Source organism: Lissotriton helveticus, chromosome 1_1 (assembly GCF_964261635.1).
Source record: "Lissotriton helveticus chromosome 1_1, aLisHel1.1, whole genome shotgun sequence".
NCBI lineage: Eukaryota > Metazoa > Chordata > Amphibia > Caudata > Salamandridae > Lissotriton > Lissotriton helveticus.
The window spans coordinates 2,095,996,364-2,096,017,369 of NC_136057.1; the positions used below are offsets into that span (position 1 = coordinate 2,095,996,364).

General features: G+C 44.0%; 1 protein-coding gene across 1 annotated transcript in view; it reads left to right on the forward strand.

Moving 5' to 3' along the window:
* LOC144756240 (calcium-activated chloride channel regulator 1-like) overlaps nt 1-21,006 on the forward strand; it is a 705,782-nt gene that overhangs the window by 331,034 nt on the left and 353,742 nt on the right. The gene's annotated exons all lie outside the window — the stretch shown is intronic.

Sequence of the window (21,006 nt, forward strand, 5' to 3'; positions counted from 1 at the left end):
AAGAGAAAATGAGAATTACATCATTAAATGATGCAAATGATTAAGCAGACATTTATGTTTTGTTCATAAGGGTCATTGTGAGTGTTCGTTTTCAATATGCATCAGTCCTGGCACACATATTGTTCTTTAGAGTATTTTGACTTAGCCTGACTGAGTTTGAGTCAAGGCCCATTACTGTTTTCTGGCCATGGAGGTTAGTCATGCTGCTAAGTGACACCTTGCATCTTTGGAGCTATAACAGAGGTTAACAGCGCAGTGGACTCTGCTTTTATAACTGTAGTAGGAGCTGTAGCACTCACAGTATTTAAGACTTTTGTTCTGCTGATTTAGTTACTGTCCTATTTCAGGATATGGAATATTTGGGTGTTGATACATTCAGGTCTCACATCTGCATGATCTACTGGCCCACATATCAGTCGATTTGTCTTTTCCATTTTTTTGATTCCCCGGTTGTTGCTGGTGTATTTTATCTGGTATTGGTTGGGTGGGCCTGGGTCTCTGCCCTCACATATGGAATGAGCGGTCTCTTGTGAGGGAATGTATGACGTAGTCTCACATGCTTTTACAACACATGCCTTTACAACGTGGGCAATATTCGAACGTGTTGTTATCACACGTTGCATTACAACGCAAGTCATTACAACAACTTGCCTTAGGGAAGCACTGGACTTTGGAATAGTATATTTTTTTACTATTCCAGCTCCAGTCTGTGCTACAATAGGGAAGGTGTTGAATTTAAAATCCAACAATGAGTTCCCTAAAGCAAGTCGTTGTAACGACTCGCTTGGTACTGGAACCTGTGGTAACGACGTATTCGTCGTAGTGCATGACTTGTAATGGCACAGCATAGTTCTGTCTGCATTGTAAATGCTGTTTCCCCTTATATGGAGATTGGACGGCATCGATCACACTGGTTTTCCTCTCTTTCTTTCTGAATGATTTCCACAGGGGAGTTTTGGTGATGCTTTTCCCTCTGCAGTGGCAATTGTTTCTCTGATGGCAGGTCTTGCTTCTGGTGATTCCATCAAGCCTCCTGGGAGGATTTCCATGGTTCTTTTCTCCTGCCTTTTCCTGGTCCAGTATTCATAGTGTATAATTTAGTCTTTGACCAGTAGTTTGTGTGCAGTGCTGATGATAGGTCAATTATGAGTAGTGCTGAAATAGTGCACTTGAAGTCCTCCCAGTAGGAGATTAGTGCTAGTTCGGTATTCCTTTCCAGTATCAATCTATTTTGCCAGCTGAGAGGAGTTTGTTTTGTTCAATGAAGCTGGACATTTTTGAAAACTCTAAGTTTTTATTCAGTCTACCTAGGATTGGGCTGTTGGATATTGGCATGGATCGTGCCAATTTGGATTGATTAAGTCCCTACTTCTTTAGAATGGGTTTAATGTTAGATGTTTGCAAATATATTTATTGATTAACTAATTTATTTTCCTATTTATGGGTATTTGCAAAAATCTCTTGCCACTGGTTGATGATGGCTCTGGCTGTTGATAGCAGATGCTTACTGGAGAGTGGTTTTATATATGTTTGTTGGGCAAGGGTCTGTTTGAAATCCTGCTATGGTTATGGTTTTGATTAGTACACTGGTTCCCTTTACCACTCAGCAAGCAGAAGAAACACTGTAAAGACTATGTTGTAGAGGTACACTGACTTTCATAAGGTTTTCACCCCGTACCACTCGGGATGACAAATGGAAAAACAACAGTTGATGGACAGAATGCAGAACAATGACATACATTCACCCCAGTACAGGGATCTGGGCCTAAATCCATCATTTCTTTGCTCACCATGCCGTTCCAGTTTGCCTGGCTGATGAAGGCTGTTAGCCATAAACCAGTCCCAGGATGCTTGTTTCCGGTCCAGGGAAGACATGGCTTGGCAGTTCCGGCTGGACTGTTCCCACGAGGCACAGGGTCAAGACTAATTTGCATATAGCTCTTTCTGAACTGGGGTGGCCAAGTGAGCTAAAGAACGATGTTGAATTCAACCCGGATCTGTGACTGAGGGTGAGCGCCTGAATAGTTTCAGCACTCCGTCCATCATCTCCTTGTGTTTGTCACATAGACCACTGCCTACTCTTAAAAAATGAAACTGCAAAGTTTAATTTGTTCTTTTTTAACGCATACTATTTGCCTTCAAGGAAAACGGGTTGCAATAAAAAAAATGCTTTATTAAAAAGCTATCAGAGACATTGTGGTCTGTTCACCTCAGCAGGTCACCATTCTTGTGATGGCTGTGATTCCTACTGGGACACAAATTACGACCTATCTCATTAATATTCATGCAGTAGGTCTATTTACAACCCAGTAGGCATCGCTAATAAAATCTAAAAAAAAATCATGCATTAGGAATATCAATACCCTAATTGCAAAACAGAAAGAATCGCAATTAGGAAATCAGCATTACTAATGTTTGTACTTCTGGACCTATGATCCTTGGTTCAAGGTTACCAATATTTACATTTGTTAATAAGTGAGCTGCTGTAGATGATAGGAACCATGTTGGACTTTATAGCAAAGTTGTAAAAAAGTGCTACAAACTAAAGTTTTAATATGCCCTTGTCAGATTACAAGTGAGAATAGATGTATTTACAAGTGCAAATTTAATTTAGCAATTCTGAAAACTCAAATTTGCACAAGTAAAATCACTTCTTCGAGACGAATATTAACCCCTGGAATGGAGTAATACTAGACATAGATAATTCTCTTTAGATAGTGGGGAATGAACATTACAAGGAAGTGAAGCCCTGGAAAGTTTGGGAACACCCCAAAAAGGTGAGTGTAAGGGAATTCACAACATTTCTACGGCCCACTCCCACTGTAGAAATAGGGTTTAGCTTGTGCCAAGGCTTCCAAAGTGAGAATGGAAAAGGTCTGGGGCTTTGAGGGGGTATTCTGCAGTGGGAATAAATATGTTCCTGTTGAGAAACAAAGTCAATTTAGACATATGCACATTTACACATGCAGATCTGTCTTCGTATGCACTTAATTGGGAATTCACAATATTTTTTTCTGTAGTGCACTTGCGAGCCTGCAACTATTGCATATTCTAAGGCATACACTAGCACACCTTACAAATTCGAAAAAGTATACACATGCTCATAAATAAGGAAGTAAACCTATACCTGACCTGTTTATGCGCCTTGATGCCCTTGGGCTAAATTGCGCTTTAGAAGACTCCATTCATTCATAAGTGCTCATATGTAGCTGTACCAAAAATCTGGCGTGAATCTCATGTTAATTCCCATAGCAAAGTTTCTGTCACACCTACAGCTGAAGTTATTTTCTTGAATCGTAAATAAGCTGAAGCTGCCTGGTCCAGCTCGCAATCTATTTTCTGTCTTTGTGAAAATCCGTGCAGAAATTATTTGTCAAAAAGCAAAAGAGCAAAGGATCAAATTAAGTTTAAACAGTTATAGCTATCTTGACAGTTTGGCTGTCAATTTAGATTTGGTCTGTCAACCAAAAATGTAAATGAAAATTAATAAGATTGGCCAGGAAAAATATATTCCCTTGGTCTAATGTGGATATGCTAATTCTCAGAGGGTGTCTGATCTAATTTTTTGTGGCAGCCATTACTGAATGCCAGGTACTGAAGCCTGCAGTATGAAAAGTGTGAGGTGTGAAAGAGGTCACCACTGAGTAAATGTGGGGAATACCGGAATATTCTGATCCTGGTCCCTTAAATACATTGAAAAAAAAATCTTGCACGATTTACAGATCTGCCTGTAAATCACGTGATCTGACATGTTGTGTTTGATTCCCGGTTTATAATCTGCGGATCCATATCCATGGGTGAATTCAATTTTTGATTTGGCCATCAATCCTAAAAAAATCCAAACATTTGAATTGGGTATGATGTGGCTTCTCATTAAAGCCTGTTCTGCGGGGCCTGGCTACAGGCCAGACCATGCATGTATATAGCCTGCTTCAATGCCCGCTTATATTGCGTAGCTGGGTTGTAGGTGAGTTGCCCCGGGTGATTGGACCTAACTGTACTCCAGGCCCTTCCTCCAGAGGTTACTGCGCAAGGTAGAGTAAGGGGTCGTTCAAAACTATTTAGCTTGGGTGGGATCTGGATGCATAGTCGGAAGAAAAATAACTAGTTAAATTTGCTAGAAGGTAATTGTATGCATTTATTAATTATCGCAAAAATAATGAACTATCTTCCCTTTCTGAAAGCCAGGAGAGGAGATCCCTCAGTAGCCAAAACAATAGATCTTGCCGAGTCCAGAATCTTCACAATTGTATACACTTAATATTTGGTGTACTTAGGTGATAAATATTTTCAGCTACAGAAACACATGATAGGAATTACTGATGTACGGAAGGCTATATTGCTGATAGTGATGCATTCAAAACTTTTTAATTGCTTTTTCACTGCGTCCTTCTCACAAACTGAGCCCTTTGCCTGTGTGCCCACTTACATATTCCTAGTTCTGTCTCATCTTTCGTCCACAGACGCTGTCAACCGCAGCCATGTTGTGCCCTGTAGTTTTTGCTGACATTTGCCAAGCTGGAGGCTGCCTCAGCACCCTAACCGCATAACACGTGGCCCAAATATTTTCAAAGTTGTTTCTGGCAGAGCAGGGCAGTTGCTGAGCCTTGTAGTAGATTGGACAACGTGTGCAGAATCTGCTGTGAATGGCTTAAGGCTATGGGACATTTGGATGGGTAGGACAGGTGCTGGCACACGGCCCTAAGTTGGGACCTCTACCCATATGTCACAGAACACATGCAAAAGGGCTTGTGCATCTAGTTTGGTGGAACAGTACTACACTCTAGTGCTTGGTCTGGACAAATCACTTCTTCCAGAGGCCCTACTCACGTCTATAGGTTGGGTGTAGCTGGGGTGGATGGGATGGACAATCGGCACAGTGCCCAGCTGTATGTCCAGGTTGAGTGCAGCTGCATTGGGGCAATTGGTTCCCTACACCTTTTCCTGAGCATACACAAAAGCCATGCACAACTTGTTCAATAAGATGGTCTGTTTACATTTAACTGTTTCTAACACAACCTTACCTGTACTTTGCTAGGTTTTTTCATTGAATTTGAATTTTTTTATAAATGATTTACCACAAGAACCAACTGCACACTTCCATGAGCTACAGCAGGATATGCCTGTGGGGCAAGAGTTTGATAACGACATGTGTTATTTACCCATGTCTCATTCCACTGTGGGGGGCGTGACCATTGGCACACTTAGCACCATCTGAGCATGGACCAGCCCTCTGGTCACAACCTGGACTAAGTCTTCACGCACCGACTCGAGTGTTAAAGCCTTTAGCTATGCAGAAGAGCCATTGGACAGAAGGCATGGCCTAGGCGCTGCGCTCTGTCCTCCGGCCCATGAATCTATTGCGCATAACCTGCAGCCATGCACATTGGGCACTGGGAGCATGGCTAAATGGGTATAGTTGACATATAGTGACTAGTAGGGCCGCCAATTTCCCTGACTGAGGTAACACAATAACACACTGTTTAGTGTCACGTTGTCATTATGATTCAAATAAAAATATTTTACAAAATCATCTTCCATAATCCCAGTTTGTTGAGGGATAGATTCCAAAGATTCTTGGGGTTAAAAAGCTGCATTCTCCTCTTGCCAATCAGCAAAAACATTCCAACTCTTTACTTTAACAAGAAATCAGTCAATTTTTGCCACCAATAGAGGACTAGTCATTAATTCAGCCTAAATCATGACGGATTGTTTGGATCCACTGGAGACATTAGGGCTGGTCCCGGCTTAATTACTGCCAGTCCCCTGCTGATTTAGGGTTACTTCATTGCCGGCACTCACGTACCTCCTCTACAGCCCACCCACGCCCTTGTACATGACCGCTGCTTCCTCAAAAACACCTTTGCACTGCACTGCACTTGTTAACAATATTCAGGGCTGTTTGAGGGACATGCCTTTCTAGACCACTTAAGGCATCCATGTCCACCTGTTTGTCTCACCACTTCTTGAGTGTCTCTCAGTAGAATAATCCTCTCAGCCTTCACTTCATCCAAGTCTGGTTTTATCACTTTTGCCTTCACCTGCTGAACCTCACGAGTTGGGTGCTGAATATCGGAGAGATACTCCAGAAAAGGAACAGCCCTCCAGAAAAAAAGGGGGCATATTCTCAAGGATTTATCGCAGAGTTTATCTCCCCATTCACAAGGTGGTGCTAACAGCCGATATAAACAGTTTACCCGGGCCACCACAAAGGCAGCGCATCCTGAACATCATTGCCCATAGGCGGATGGTACCAACACAGCAGACAACCAACATCCCTCCGCAGACAAAGCTGCTGGCTGTGCTGCATCTGTTGACCTCTGGTACCTTCCAACCAACAACCGCCAGAGTCGGAGAAGTTTTACAGCCAGCCCTATCCAAGTTCCTCTCACCTGTCATCATCACCTTGGTCCCCCAGTACCTATACGTCCCCCACACTGCGCAGGAAGAATTTGAGACCAAGCAAGGTTTCTACACCATAGCTGGCTTCCCGCAAGTGTTGGGGGCAATTGACTGCCCCAGGGTAATCATGCACTCTATAAGTGCGAATAACATAACATAACATGTCCTAGTTGTGCCCCCTGCCGACACTGCACACAATTACCACAACAGAAAGCACGCACATTCTCTTCACCAATGTCGTTGCCAACTACCCAGGCAGTGTGCTTGATTCCTACATCTTCCGACAGTCCATCTTCAACCAGTGCTTCCAGAATGGCACCTACGGAAATGCACTGCTCGTTGGTAAGTAGCAAATTAACTCACCACACACCTCAACTCCACAATCATGCAACTCACAACTCTGGGAATGCACACGTTACAAACTCACATACAACATGCCCACCTACCAGACACGACAGCACAACTTACTGCGGTAACCTGGGCTAGCCATGTACATGAGCCATAAATGGCATGGCACCTCAGCCACACAAGAGTAGAATTTGGGGAGAGGTGGGAACCAGGCAAGTGACCCATGAATGAGAAAGTACAGAATGCCAAGTGTGGCGTGGATGTGCTGGACAAACTGCAGTAGGCAGCCCACAGACATATACATGTCGACATATATTGCTGGTGGTGGTAGTGTAGTGGACAGTGCACGCAACCATGTCACCCCGGCCAGTGGGGAAGATCGCGGAAATGTAGCTTGTTACGTCCACTCTGTAAGAGTGTGTGGAGTGGGCTGGCCCGGCGTATGCAAGGCTAGCATAGGGGTGTGAATAAAAAGCATGTAGCCCTGGGCATGGTTCTCTTCTGGAAGGGCCAACGTGTTTGCCAAGGGCGGTGCTTCTCACCCCGTCACGAGGCCGACTCCGTGAGCGGTTGTGCCTGCACTCCTGTGCACCTGCTGCACCCCAGGCCGCTGGTCCCTGGACCCGTCTTGCCTGCCTCTGCGCAACCAGGTGCCACTGCTCACCCACCCCCTTTTATGAATCGTTTTGGCCACCAGAAGTGTGGCAGGGTATACTCAGATGTGAGTCCCTTGCTCACTGCACCATCAGGATTCAAGCAAGCCGGGCCGAAGACGGCTGCAATGCCAGAAACCGGTCCCCGGAAGCTTGTTTCCTTTCCAGTAAAGAATTGGCTTGGTAGTTTGGTCTGCCCTGTTCCCATGATGCACTGGGCCAGGGCCAGACTAATTTGCATGTAGCCAGGTTCTGAACTGGGATGGTGCAGTGAGCTACAAAACGGTGATGGATCAAGCCCTGATCTTTTGACTGGGTAGGAGTGTTCGGCTTAATTCAGATACTCTGTCCATCACCACCCCCTTTTATGAATCGTTTTGGCCACCACAAGTGTGGAAGGGTATACTCAGATGTGAGTCCCTTGCTCACTGCACCATCAGGATTCAAACAAGCTGGGCCGAAGACGGCTGCAATGCCAGAAACCGGTCCCCGGAAGCTTGTTTCCTCTCCAGTAAAGAATTGGCTTGGTAGTTTGGTCTGCCCTGTTCCCATGATGCATTGGGCCAGGGCCAGACTAATTTGCATGTAGCCAGGTTCTGAACTGGGATGATGCAGTGAGCTAAAAAACGGTGATGGATCAAGCCCTGATCTTTTGACTGGGTAGGAGTGTTCTGCTTAATTCAGATACTCTGTCCATCACCACCCCCTTTTATGAATCGTTTTGGCCACCACAAGTGTGGCAGGGTATACTCAGATGTGAGTCCCTTGCTCACTGCACCATCAGGATTCAAGCAAGCCGGGCCGAAGACGGCTGCAATGCCAGAAACCGGCCCCCGGAAGCTTGTTTCCTTTCCAGTATAGAATTGGCTTGGTAGTTTGGTCTGCCCTGTTCCCATGATGCACTGGGCCAGGGCCAGACTAATTTGCATGTAGCCAGGTTCTGAACTGGGATGGTGCAGTGAGCTAAAAAACGGTGATGGATCAAGCCCTGATCTTTTGACTGGGTAGGAGTGTTCTGCCTAATTCAGATACTCTGTCCATCACCACCCCCTTTTATGAATCGTTTTGGCCACCACAAGTGTGGCAGGGTATACTCAGATGTGAGTCCCTTGCTCACTGCACCATCAGGATTCAAGTAATCCGGGCCGAAGACTGCTGCAATGCCAGAAACCGGTCCCCGGAAGCTTGTTTCCTTTCCAGTAAAGAATTGGCTTGGTAGTTTGGCCTGCCCTGTTCCCATGATGCACTGGGCCAGGGCCAGACTAATTTGCATGTAGCCAGGTTCTGAACTGGGATGGTGCAGTGAGCTAAAAAACTGTGATGGATCAAGCCCTGATCTTTTGACTGGGTAGGAGTGTTCTGCTTAATTCAGATACTCTGTCCATCACCACCCCCTTTTATGAATCGTTTTGGCCACCACAAGTGTGGCAGGGTATACTCAGATGTGAGTCCCTTGCTCACTGCACCATCAGGATTCAAGCAAGCCGGGCCGAAGACGGCTGCAATGCCAGAAACCGGTCCCCGGAAGCTTGTTTCCTTTCCAGTAAAGAATTGGCTTGGTAGTTTGGTCTGCCCTGTTCCCATGATGCACTGGGCCAGGGCCAGACTAATTTGCATGTAGCCAGGTTCTGAACTGGGATGGTGCAGTGAGCTAAAAAACGGTGATGGATCAAGCCCTGATCTTTTGACTGGGTAGGAGTGTTCTGCTTAATTCAGATACTCTGTCCATCACCACCCCCTTTTATGAATCGTTTTGGCCACCACAAGTGTGGCAGGGTATACTCAGATGTGAGTCCCTTGCTCACTGCACCATCAGGATTCAAGCAAGCCGGGCCGAAGACGGCTGCAATGCCAGAAACCGGTCCCCGGAAGCTTGTTTCCTTTCCAGTAAAGAATTGGCTTGGTAGTTTGGTCTGCCCTGTTCCCATGATGCACTGGGCCAGGGCCAGACTAATTTGCATGTAGCCAGGTTCTGAACTGGGATGGTGCAGTGAGCTAAAAAACGGTGATGGATCAAGCCCTGATCTTTTGACTGGGTAGGATTGTTCTGCTTAATTCAGATACTCTGTCCATCACCACCCCCTTTTATGAATCGTTTTGGCCACCACAAGTGTGGCAGGGTATACTCAGATGTGAGTCCCTTGCTCACTGCACCATCAGGATTCAAGCAAGCCGGGCCGAAGACGGCTGCAATGCCAGAAACCGGTCCCCGGAAGCTTGTTTCCTTTCCAGTAAAGAATTGGCTTGGTAGTTTGGTCTGCCCTGTTCCCATGATGCACTGGGCCAGGGCCAGACTAATTTGCATGTAGCCAGGTTCTGAACTGGGATGGTGCAGTGAGCTAAAAAACGGTGATGGATCAAGCCCTGATCTTTTGACTGGGTAGGAGTGTTCTGCTTAATTCAGATACTCTGTCCATCACCACCCCCTTTTATGAACTGCTCACCTGCTGACACTGGCGTGTGTCAAGGAGGGCCCACCACGTGCCGGTGCAAGCACCAACCCCAAGGCCCGCGACCTTGGCAGCCTCCTCAGACCATCACAGACTCCGCGAGCAAGGCCCCCGCTACTCCTTTCTCATTGACGTACTCCACCAGCATAGACAGCGGACAAGTAGGTCATACATTTGGAACTGAGTCTTGATTACACAATAGCAGAGTACATATTTATGGCTGAGTTTATATCACTATACTCCCTTCGATGTGGTGCCACCAACTCTGTGCATAGCATTCCAACCACACATGTTTGTGGGGCCTTGCTGAGTTCTGCGCCCGGCCTACAATGCTGTCAAGTAGGTCACACATTTGAACTGAGTCTTGATTTCGTCATGGCAGAGTTCATATCACAGTACACAAGGAGAGGAGTAGGAGGAATATGTGGTTCAGTCCAGAGGAAAAAAGGATCTCCATTACGGAGGTGATCGAACACTACCAACAACTGCACTGGTGCCACTAGCTCTGTGCATCACAAGTCGACAACACATCTCTATGGGCCACTGCTGACCACTGCCTCTGGCACACACTGAGATCGAGTAGGTCACACAATTGGAACTGAGTCTTGATCTCTTCATATCATTGTACAGGCCTCATCGCAGTCTGCATCCCCTTCCAGCTCTGGTGCCACTGACTCTGTGCTACGGAAGTCATGGACTCTCAGTGGTTGAACTTTGGTGGTGTCTGAGTCTATGGCCAGGGGGTTGTCTTCATCATCTTGTAGCTGATAAAGACATGGTGGTAAAAAGGAGACTGTAGCATTCAACTCGTCCATATTGCCTGTTTCTGCCTGCTGCCTTCTGCCCTCAGCATCATTCCCTGGATGGACACATTCTTCTGTCCCCCCTAACACTCTAAGACATTCTCCTTGGACATTAACGAGGACCCGCTCAGCTCTCGTGGCCCTACCTCAGTGCATCGCAAGTCACCATCTCTTGGAGGTGTGCTTGTGCCGGCCTCAGTGCATCCGGGGCACTAACTCTGTGAAGCTCAAATCGTGGGACCATGCTGTTTGAACTTTCTGATTGTCTGATCACTGTTGTAGTTGTTGCCAGCACCAACCAACCCCTCAGGGGTGGCTTACACTACCCAACACCCATCCAGCACAGGCGTCACTGGACATGTGATCATGGCAATAAAAGGTGCCGGGCGCACGTGCCAGTAGCCAGTTCCACAAATTATCTCAGTGTGTCCGTGTTATCATTATGTATGCATGAGGGCCCCGGGCATACCACATTACAATGTGCTCTGTACAGCGGGTGCATCCTTGTCACCTCAGGCAGTGGGGTAGACCTGGGACATGTATAGGAAAAAGGATGGTGCACCAAAATTAGCAGTCCAGGTAGGCTGTCGTATTTTGAAAAAGTATTTTATTATTTTCAATCTTTTAAAAAGGCCTCAGCCAACGCGTTTCGTTCTCATATGAATTTCTTCAGGGCTAGAGAAAAACTTGGTGACACGTAAGGCAATCAAGCCTAATTTGTAAGTTGAAACCTTCACGCCGTCAATAGGTCAGGTTCTTAGCATAAGTAGATGTGACGTATTTAGAAGGGGTTACTAACTCCAATAAGCGTTGTCGGGCAAGAGTCTTCATGGTCCAGACGTGACAGAACCACACCGTGATAGAATTTCAGTATAAATAAGAAACTGAGCCACAGTTCCTCGGTGTGTAGGCTGTTAAACCATAAGGTATTCTCAGAACTAGTTGGAATCGATGATCACCTCTCAGTAAATTTGTTCTGGCCCGTAGAGTACTAGAAATCAAATATACGTAGGGAATGGGGGTAGAGACTGTACATAAATGCAAAGGTCGTGGAATAGGGCATATATAACCCTGAACCACCAGTGATGGTCTCCCCAAAACAGGAGTTCGTATTCTCCGTAGGTCCCGAGTCCGCGTTTCTAAGCCCGATGTTTCAAAAAACCTGGGACATGTAGTTGTGTCGTAGCCCCCTGTGAGCGTAAGCAGAGTAGACCCGCATAGGGCAAAACAGCCTAGGGGTGTGGTAATTCAACATGTGGCTCTGAGGGTGGTTATGTTTAGGCTTTGCCAAGGAAATAACAAATGCGTGTGTCTCTGTTGTAGTGCCGGCGCCACCCATCACGCAATACAATGTTGTCATGTAGCATGCCCCTGGAGTGCAGGCTCAGCTGAGGGGTAAATGAGGGAGCACAAGCCCGCTTAGGGTCAGGGATCAAACATGCCAGCTGTTGTGTGTGGTGCTAATGCTGCAGCATAACCCAAAGGTCTACCCTCAACCACATAGCGAATTCAGCAAGGCAAGAACTCTACATCTGTGTCCGCCCTGTCCTTACCATAGGCCTACACACACGTGGCCGCCCACCTTCAGCCCACATCACTGTGTCGTTGTCAGGCTTGTGGACATGTGCAGACAGGCATGAAAATGGTGTGCCGTAAGGGTGCAAGTGATGCAACCATGCTGCGCACACTAGTGAATAGGTTCGCGAGAGGGAGGAGCAGCAGTTAGGCTACGTAATACACATTGAGGCGCTTGTGTGCAACAAGCAATGCATGTCATATAGGAATCAATGAGTCACACATATCACACACCAATGAACCAGTGAGCCTGCCAACATATCATGCAGAACATACTATTGACTCATGTCTCTATGCACTGCCACAGGTGATCAAGGATATGCACTCTGCGGATCGATGATGACACCCCTCCGATGCGGCCTACAAATGCGCCAGGGGCATCGTGGAACGCACATTTAGCGTGTTGAAATCACGTATTAGGTGCCTGGACATCACAGGTGGAAGGCTCCTGTGCAACCCAGACATCGTGTGTATGATGATTGTTGCATATTGTGTGTTGCACAACATATGTGTACGCAACAATGCCCCATGTATACAAGTGATACCAAAGGGGATGATGGACGGAGAGTTTGAGCAAATCAAACACTCACCCCAGTCAACTGATCTGGGTTTAATTCATCATCATTCTTTAGCTCACTCCACGTCCATCAATTGTTGTTGTTGCATTTGTCACCCCGAGTGGGACGGGTTTGCTCAGACGTGAGTCCCGTGCTCTCCATGCCACTGGAATCAAGCGAACCTTAGCGATGCAGTGCGCACTACGAAATTCGTTTTATTAATTAAATTGTTTACTTACCTGCAATTATCTATATGCCGGTTTTTAGCACCCTCCACCACCCCCCTCCACGCCTCCCTGCCCCACCGTAACTCCCTCCACGGGCCGCGGCTGAATGTGACTGAAATTCACCTCTTTAAGGAAATTCCATCTTAGGCTGCTGTTGAATGAAGTCCCAGTTTAGAGTTCGGTTGGTGGAAATGCTGTTTACACTGTCTGAAAATCTGTTCACGCTGCCAGTGAATTTGCCACTTTCCACAAAGCACGGGTGGAAAATACTTCTAGTTTAGAGTTTTCTACCATTATGGCACTAGGGTTGTTATTCTTCTGCCTGTAAACAGTCACTAAAATGTCAAATTTCACTATAGGCTTTTCAGTGGATGGGAATGCCTGAGACCACTGTACAAATATCTACCTTATGAGAAAGTGTGCACCTGGAAAAAGGTTATTTCGGGAAGCTCCTAAATTATTTATGCCATTGGATACAGGCCTGGCTGCAGGTATGATGAATTAATTCTGGCAGGAGTTTGCAAATTCCCCCCAAGACTCTGCTGCGCTATGCGTAGCTCCGCAAGCGGTGGAATGCGTTAGAAAAATGCAGTTTGTTGTAATTTTCAGTGACAGGTGTTTGTCCGTGCTGTGAAATTATTGTGAACAGCACCATGCACAGCGCAAGTGTGCACCAGCTGGCGCAGGCAGGCACTGCTTCCTTTCTGCTGCTCAAGTACATTTTCTACTCGAGCGGCAGCGTTCTCAAACAGACTTTTTCTCAACACAAGCAGTCGTAAGCCGACCCGGCCACTCGCATTGAGCAATCCAACTGCCCACATTGAGAAATCTTGCCAGGAGGTTGATTTTCCTTGCTCATGCTTGCCAACTTGACGCTGACGGAACAGAGTTTTTTGGAACTCTGTGAGCTTCATGTAACACAAACTCGGTGGGTGGGGAACTCCGCAAACTCTGCGAGCGGAGTTCACCGTCCTGGGTTAATGACAATATGCAGCCTTCAGGACATTTGTGTTTTTAATTTATATATTTTGGGAAACTAAATATTTGAAGGTATAGTGAAATAGATTGGTTCTTCTAAAGATTATGCAATTCTTTAAGTTTAATAATGCTTTATTAGAGAGAATTCAAAAACATTGCAGGAATTAACATATGATAAAAATAATCCAGGCATTACGAATATCAAGTGAGACATTGGATTTGATTTAACATTTGTATTAGCAAAAACCCTGGTGAAGTTGCAAATACATTAAAAAAGACCATAATGTTTGAATTGGAGGCTATGAACAAAGAGGAAACAAATAGCATTTTAATAATTTTTCAAAATAAAATGAGAAACAGGAGAAAAAAGAGGAAGAGAAGACGGTAGGGTAGCGGAGAAAGCAAAGTATTTAATAAAATCCTTAACAAGTGCTGAGATTAGCAACCATATTATAATATCTATAGCAACCTTATATTCTGCAGGAACGTCATGGAGGATCCAAAGTGATATTGGTGGGTATAAAGTGAGCAACTTGTCTAGATACATAGGATGTGAGTGGCAGCCATAACAAGTCTCTTTTAATCATTAGGTGGAGTGTGGTGGCATTCCCTCTATCCATTATATGATGATGGCAAGGTAAACTCCACCAACATATAAAGGTAATGTGTGTGGTATCTTTCCAAATCGATGTGATAACTTGTAAAGCAATTTCAATTAGCAAATCTATACTTTTTCCAACTATAATTTGAGAGGGCCATAAGGGGTAAGAGGTTCCTAAGAAAAGGTGAATATGAAATGGTATGTCAGTGGATAAACATTTGTTTATTTAATCCCAAATGAGTAACCACAACTTTCTAAAGAAGGGACAATAAAAAAAACCTGTGTAGGAGATCACCGTTATTATGAGTACAGGACCAGCATTTAGTATATTTGGAAAGAGTAAATCTAAGGAAGCACTTACGGATAAAGTAATAGTTTTTCTAAAAATAAAATAATTTGAGTTGTACTAGCAGAGCAGAAAGTACTATGTATCTTGGCCCGTTTTGATTTCCCAAGTGTGAGGTAGAGTTCTTGGTAGAAATTAATTTCCCATTGTAATTCAATACTGGATTTTAACCTTTGTAGAGAGGAAATGCTCAACATTTTGTACATGGAGGAAGACTTTACTTGTGAGGAAAAATCCAGAAAGGAAGAAAAAAGTTGTCTGTTGCAAAATGGAAGAGAGGATTGTGAGAGAAGTTAAAGAAGAGTAGTCTTAAATTGTTGGTATTGGGCAGCATAATAAGGAGATATGCCATATTTTTGCTGAATGTCAGCAAATTCTAAAACGGAATCAATAGAGAGTATATGACCTATGGTTATAATCCCTTTATGTGTACATTCTTTCCATGAGAGAACTCGCTTATCCAACTTTATTAGCTTATTCTACCATATAGGAGATTGTGCAAGGGTTTCAGAGGGAGGATTGGAGTTGAGAAGTGTGGCAATGAAAACAGAATGAGTAAGTATTGCTGAGAAGAAGGCCACATGGGGTTGAGAAATGTGAATTGCCTCTCGATGGGAAAACGGTGTGTGATTTGTGCATGTTCTAATTGACTCCAAACTGTTGAGGTATCAAAGGGGGTAGCTGAGAGGGAGGCACAGATTTGCTTAAGGGTGAAAGCGGAGTGATATGTACGCCTGGGAGGAGTTCACGGAGTTCCACCATGCTACGTGGAGTTCTGCAAGCAGTGGAGTGCGGTAGGTAGCGCCGTTTGTGCAGATTATCAATAACGGGTGTTTCTCTGGCACTGTAAAATCAACGTGAACAGCACCACGCACAGTGCAGAATGGCACTGCTTCTTTCTGCCTCTCGAGTAGATGTTCTACTCAAGCCGCAGCTTTCTCAATGTGAACCGCCTGCTTTGAGAAATCTAGCTGGGAGATGGTTTGGAGTAAGATTTTCCACACTCGCATTCGCCAATTTAAAGTTGTTGAGCGAGAGTGAGGAAAAAACTCAGCTGCGCAGAGTTTTTCAGAACTCCACAGGCTACATGAAGCGTGTAGTGGGAAAAACTCTGTGAGCGGAGCAGAATTTCACGCCCAGGCGTTGTGGTATTGCCTGAGATTGGGGAAATTGATCCCTCCATTTTCTTTTGATTGTTTGTGTCTTGCTAGCGAATTTCTTGTCCTACTTTTAGTCTATAAAAAAATTATCAGTAAACGATAAATAGTTTTAAAAAATGTGACTGGCAATGGGACTGGAAGCATGGACAGAATAATATTAATTATCGGTAGTATTAACATTTTGATCATGACTAATCTTCCCCACCAGAACAAATATAAAGGGGGGGACAAGCTATCAGACATACTCAAAATATTTGATTTGACCTCATTGAGATTCATTTTATTAGTTTCCTTCATGGTATTTGAGTATAGAATACCTAAACATTTGAGATTTTTAGAATTCCATGTGAGACCTGAGTCTTTCAACATATTGGAGAGACAATATTTATTTAATGGCATAACCTCTGATTTTCCTATATTAAGTTTGTATCCTGATATTGCGAAATATTTATTTAGTAAAGGGAAAAAAAATGTGAACTTGGTTTGTGGATTGGATATGTATAGCACAATATCGTCCGCGTATGCCATGAATTTTATCTCCACATGTTTGCATTTAAGACTAGAAAAAGCTGGAGTTCTATGGTTTTCCTTCAAAAACAGTTTCTAAGGATAAAATAAATAAAGGGTGTGATAATGGGCAAACATGTCTGTTTCCTCTATGCAGAGGAAAATACAGTGATTGTTTGCCATTGATAAAAATAGAAGAAGAGGGTTCAGAGTGTAATAAACTGAAACGGTGCCATTTAAAAGCACTGTAGCAAACACAAGGAGATAATGGACGGAGCACTGACACTTTTCAGACACTCACCCCCCTTCACAGATCTGTGTTAAATGTATCATCATTCTTTGGCTCACTGTGCCACCTCAGTTCAGACCCAGCTATATGCAAATCAATCTTGACCCTGTGCCTCATGGGAACAGTCCAGCTCAAACTGCCAAGCCAGGTCATCCCTAACCCGGAAACAAGCATACTGGTACCGGTTTGGAAACACCCTTCATCAGCCAGGCTAGCTTGAATCCAGTGGCAAAGTGAGTGTGTTTGCTTTGTTCGCCCTAAGTTGGCAGGTACCCCCAGAGGTGGGTCCCTTGCTCACTTGGCCACTTGTTTCAAACTAGGCTGGCTTATGTGGGATATTAGGAAACAAAAGTGAATTCCAACACATCAGGATGGGAAGTTTTCCAATCATAGATTAACCCTCTGGAAGTTATAGCTCTCTGGAAAGCGTAGTCTAGAAAGGGGCCCAATAATTGGTTACAGTTGCCACCCACTATAAGCTTATATGATAGACATAATGATAATAGGGAGAACCGCAATCCCAGAAATGTGGCTCTACCCCTGTAGAGTCATAAACATTACAAAGAGAAAGTGGGTGTCATTAATCTTAATACTCAGAAATAGTCATCCTTCTGCATCATCTTTGAATTCATTCAACAATTAAACATGTATGGATTTATGAACCAGGATTGTTACACCATTGTTGTTATTAGCAGGAGAACTAAAACATTTCCAACCGATTGTCTACATAAACAAGCAATGTCCTGCTCTTTAAGATGCTTTTTCTGTAAAAAGGCAATTTGACAGTTCAGTTTTGAGAGGCGAGTCAGCACTCTTTGGGCCAGATGTAGGTAATTCTATTTTACCGACTCATAAATACCGAATTTTACCGATTCGGTATTTATGAATCGGTAAAATAGAAGTACCGAGATGTAGGTAAATCCAGATGTGGATTTACCGAATCTTTAAAAGTCGGTATTTACCGATTCGGTAAATACCGACCGGTAATGCTCCATTCATTCCTATGGGCTTTGAAGCCCATAGGAATGAATGGGGCATTACCGGTCGGTATTTACCGAATCGGTAAATGACCGATCGGTACCGATTTTGACTCCATCATGCTCCATTCATTCCTATGGGCTTTGAAGCCCATAGGAATGAATGGGGCATTACCGGTCGGTATTTACCGAATCGGTAAATACCGATTTTGACAAGGGTGCAGGGGGTGTCACTTTGACACCCTCTAGCACCCCCACAAAAGGTACGGGGGCCATGTGGCAGGCATACCTGCCCTAAGGGCAGGTCTGCCTGTCATATGGCACAGGTGTGCATGCACACAAGTGCATGCACACCTCAATCGGTATTTCACCATCAAATTGAATTTGATGGTAAAATACCGATTTCTTAGGCCTTGTGGGACTCATAAGAGTCCCACCTACATATCAATTTTACCGATTCTGTAATAATACCAGTCGGTAAATTTACCGACCGGTATATTTACAGAATCGGTAAAATTACCGATTTGCCCAGTTTCTGTCCTCCTACATCTCGGTAGCCAAATACCGGTCGGTAACGGCCGAATTCGGCCGTTACCGACCGGTATTTGGCTACCTACATCTGGCCCATAGTTTCTTAATTGGATGGCATAGGCCTTTCACATTCCAGGAAACAATATGGAAATTATTCACCAAAAATTAATACAAAGGCCATTAAACAACAAGACATACGTGAACCTATATTGTAAACAACATAAAACAGAGGAAATTTTTGGGGACGAGAACTAGTGGAAGCAATTTAAAACATGGCTGCATGGTAAGAGAGAAGCTGCATTAAAAAGTGGAAAAAAAGAATATGATGGGAAGAAAAAAGAGAAGAGAGAAAGGGGAGTAGTGAGTTAAGAGAGCTCCCCAATGTATGGAATAAAAAAAGGATGACAAAAGGCTAAATTACTTTAGTCATAAGCATCATGAAAAGAGAAAGTATTATTGAGTAAAAGCAGGGGAATGAGAAAGAAGAGGCCGGACCAGAAGAAGGCCATCCGAGAAATGAAATATGATAAGAACATTTATTGAAGGAAAAAAAAGTAAGAGGAACAAAGCAAAAATAGAGAATTCAAATCAACATGTAATGAATCAGACTTACAAGACACAAAAAGATATGGGATACTGTTGACAGAACGTGAACACAAGAACATGGAAACTTTGGAGGACACAGCATTGTGATCCATTGGGCTGGGGGTAACTGGAGACCTGCAAGAAATTAAGTAAAGGTTAAGAAATTACAAAGAAACCATATCAAGTTTTACTTAGTTCCCTATCTTCTCCCTTATGAGTGCGTATGAACTTTCTTAAAGCTGTTGGCTCATTAAATGTAGTAATTTTGTCCATGTATGTGACCTTGAAGAAACAAGGATGGATAAGCATTTCTAGCATTAATAGATTTTAGAGTTAGTCTTAAAATCTAAGAATTCTTTCCGTTGAGTGGCAGTTGTTCTAGATACATCTTAGGTGAAGAAAATCTTCTGTCCTCAGTAGAACATGTGTTTACATTGTTTAGCCACATTTTGTACTTCCAGGAGGTCAGAGTATTGTAAAAATAGGGCAATAATCCCTCTCAGTCTGTTTGAATTGAAAGGTTGTGAGGGACCAATTTGATGTGCCCTCTGGACTTTACATTAGGCGGATAGTTGCAGGGCTACAATCATGTCTGGCCCTTCAGAAACCTTCGGTATGCCATATATGTGCAAATTGTTGGGTTTATTGCGATTTCCTAGAGCTTCTGTCGGTTTTTTCAATTGGGTTACTTCCTTAGTCAAGAAATCCACTTTGGCTACAACATCCTGTGCATTACTGACTCAGTGTCCGACCTCATTAAGCCTTGAATCCAGAAGAGACCATTTATCCTCAATTCTCTGAAGAACTGCTCTCATCTTACCCATAAAGAGTCTCATATACCTAAGTTGCTCCATAACGACTTTCATTTTTAAGGTTAATGATGATTTCATAGGGGAAGAAGGATCATTCTTGAACATTTCATTTGCATTTCCACCAGATTGTTTGTGACCATTAGAATTAGAAATAGCAGAGATAAAGGCTTTGGAAGAGTACGCAGTTTACATTTCGCTGAATAGAAATATACTGCAATAATGTGACTGGATCCCTCCTGAGGAAAGCGACTGAACCTGCTAACAAGCTAGGTGTATATTTGAGCACAAAGCAGAGAAAATGAAGCCAGCAAAGTTGGGGATATTAATCCATTTTGGAGGAATATATTAGAAGGGCACAGGATACATTACCATTTTTAGAGTGTTCACTCAGAATAGGCAGACCAGGGAGAGGCGAGCTGCACAAAGAGATGAAATTAAGTTTCAGTGAAAGGACAATACTATGTAGGTATACATTATCGCACAAAATTCCCATTTCCTTAAATGTTGAGAGATGCAAAAATATGGGTCAGCTTTAAGACCAAAAAGGTGTCTTACTAATCTTTATGGCCAGTATTAATCTCAGGATGCCCATTGTTTAGTGCTTGAATGTCTGAACTCTGTTTTTGAGGCAAAGAAAATGGTGTGGGAGCATCACAAAATGGAAGCTGTGATTTATTGCATGACAGGAGCGGTGGGCAAAAAAACATTTGTGATGTGCGGAGAGGAGTTCAGGTCCTTAAAGCCTTTCCTCCTTGTGCGAGATTCCTCTGCTCCTTAGGAAGAGAGCTACCAGGCGCCCATCTTGTCTTTCTGCCGCACACCGATATTATGGTGCAACTCTGGTCCAAATATCACTTTTGCTAAAGCATTCATTCTTGAGACAGTGCTTTTTAGGACCACAATATGAGAAACTAGTCAAAGGTGTGGCATAAGAACATAAACTGTTGATTCCTTTTAATCCACAACCGTCACCTAAGTACTTTCCCCACAGACTGACAGCTACTAGTGGTCGAACTTTCATGGGTAAACCTCATATGAGACGTCTGGATCTTCAAAGAGAGTTCTGCTCCTTGCTCTTTGGTTACTCAGTGCTCCAGGATCTCAGGGGAGGCACTTTGAGACTTACAGGGTGTCTGGTAGAGGTCAGACAGCAGGATCCAATCATTATCATTTGCCACAGATTAGCTGGGCAGTTGCAGGAACGG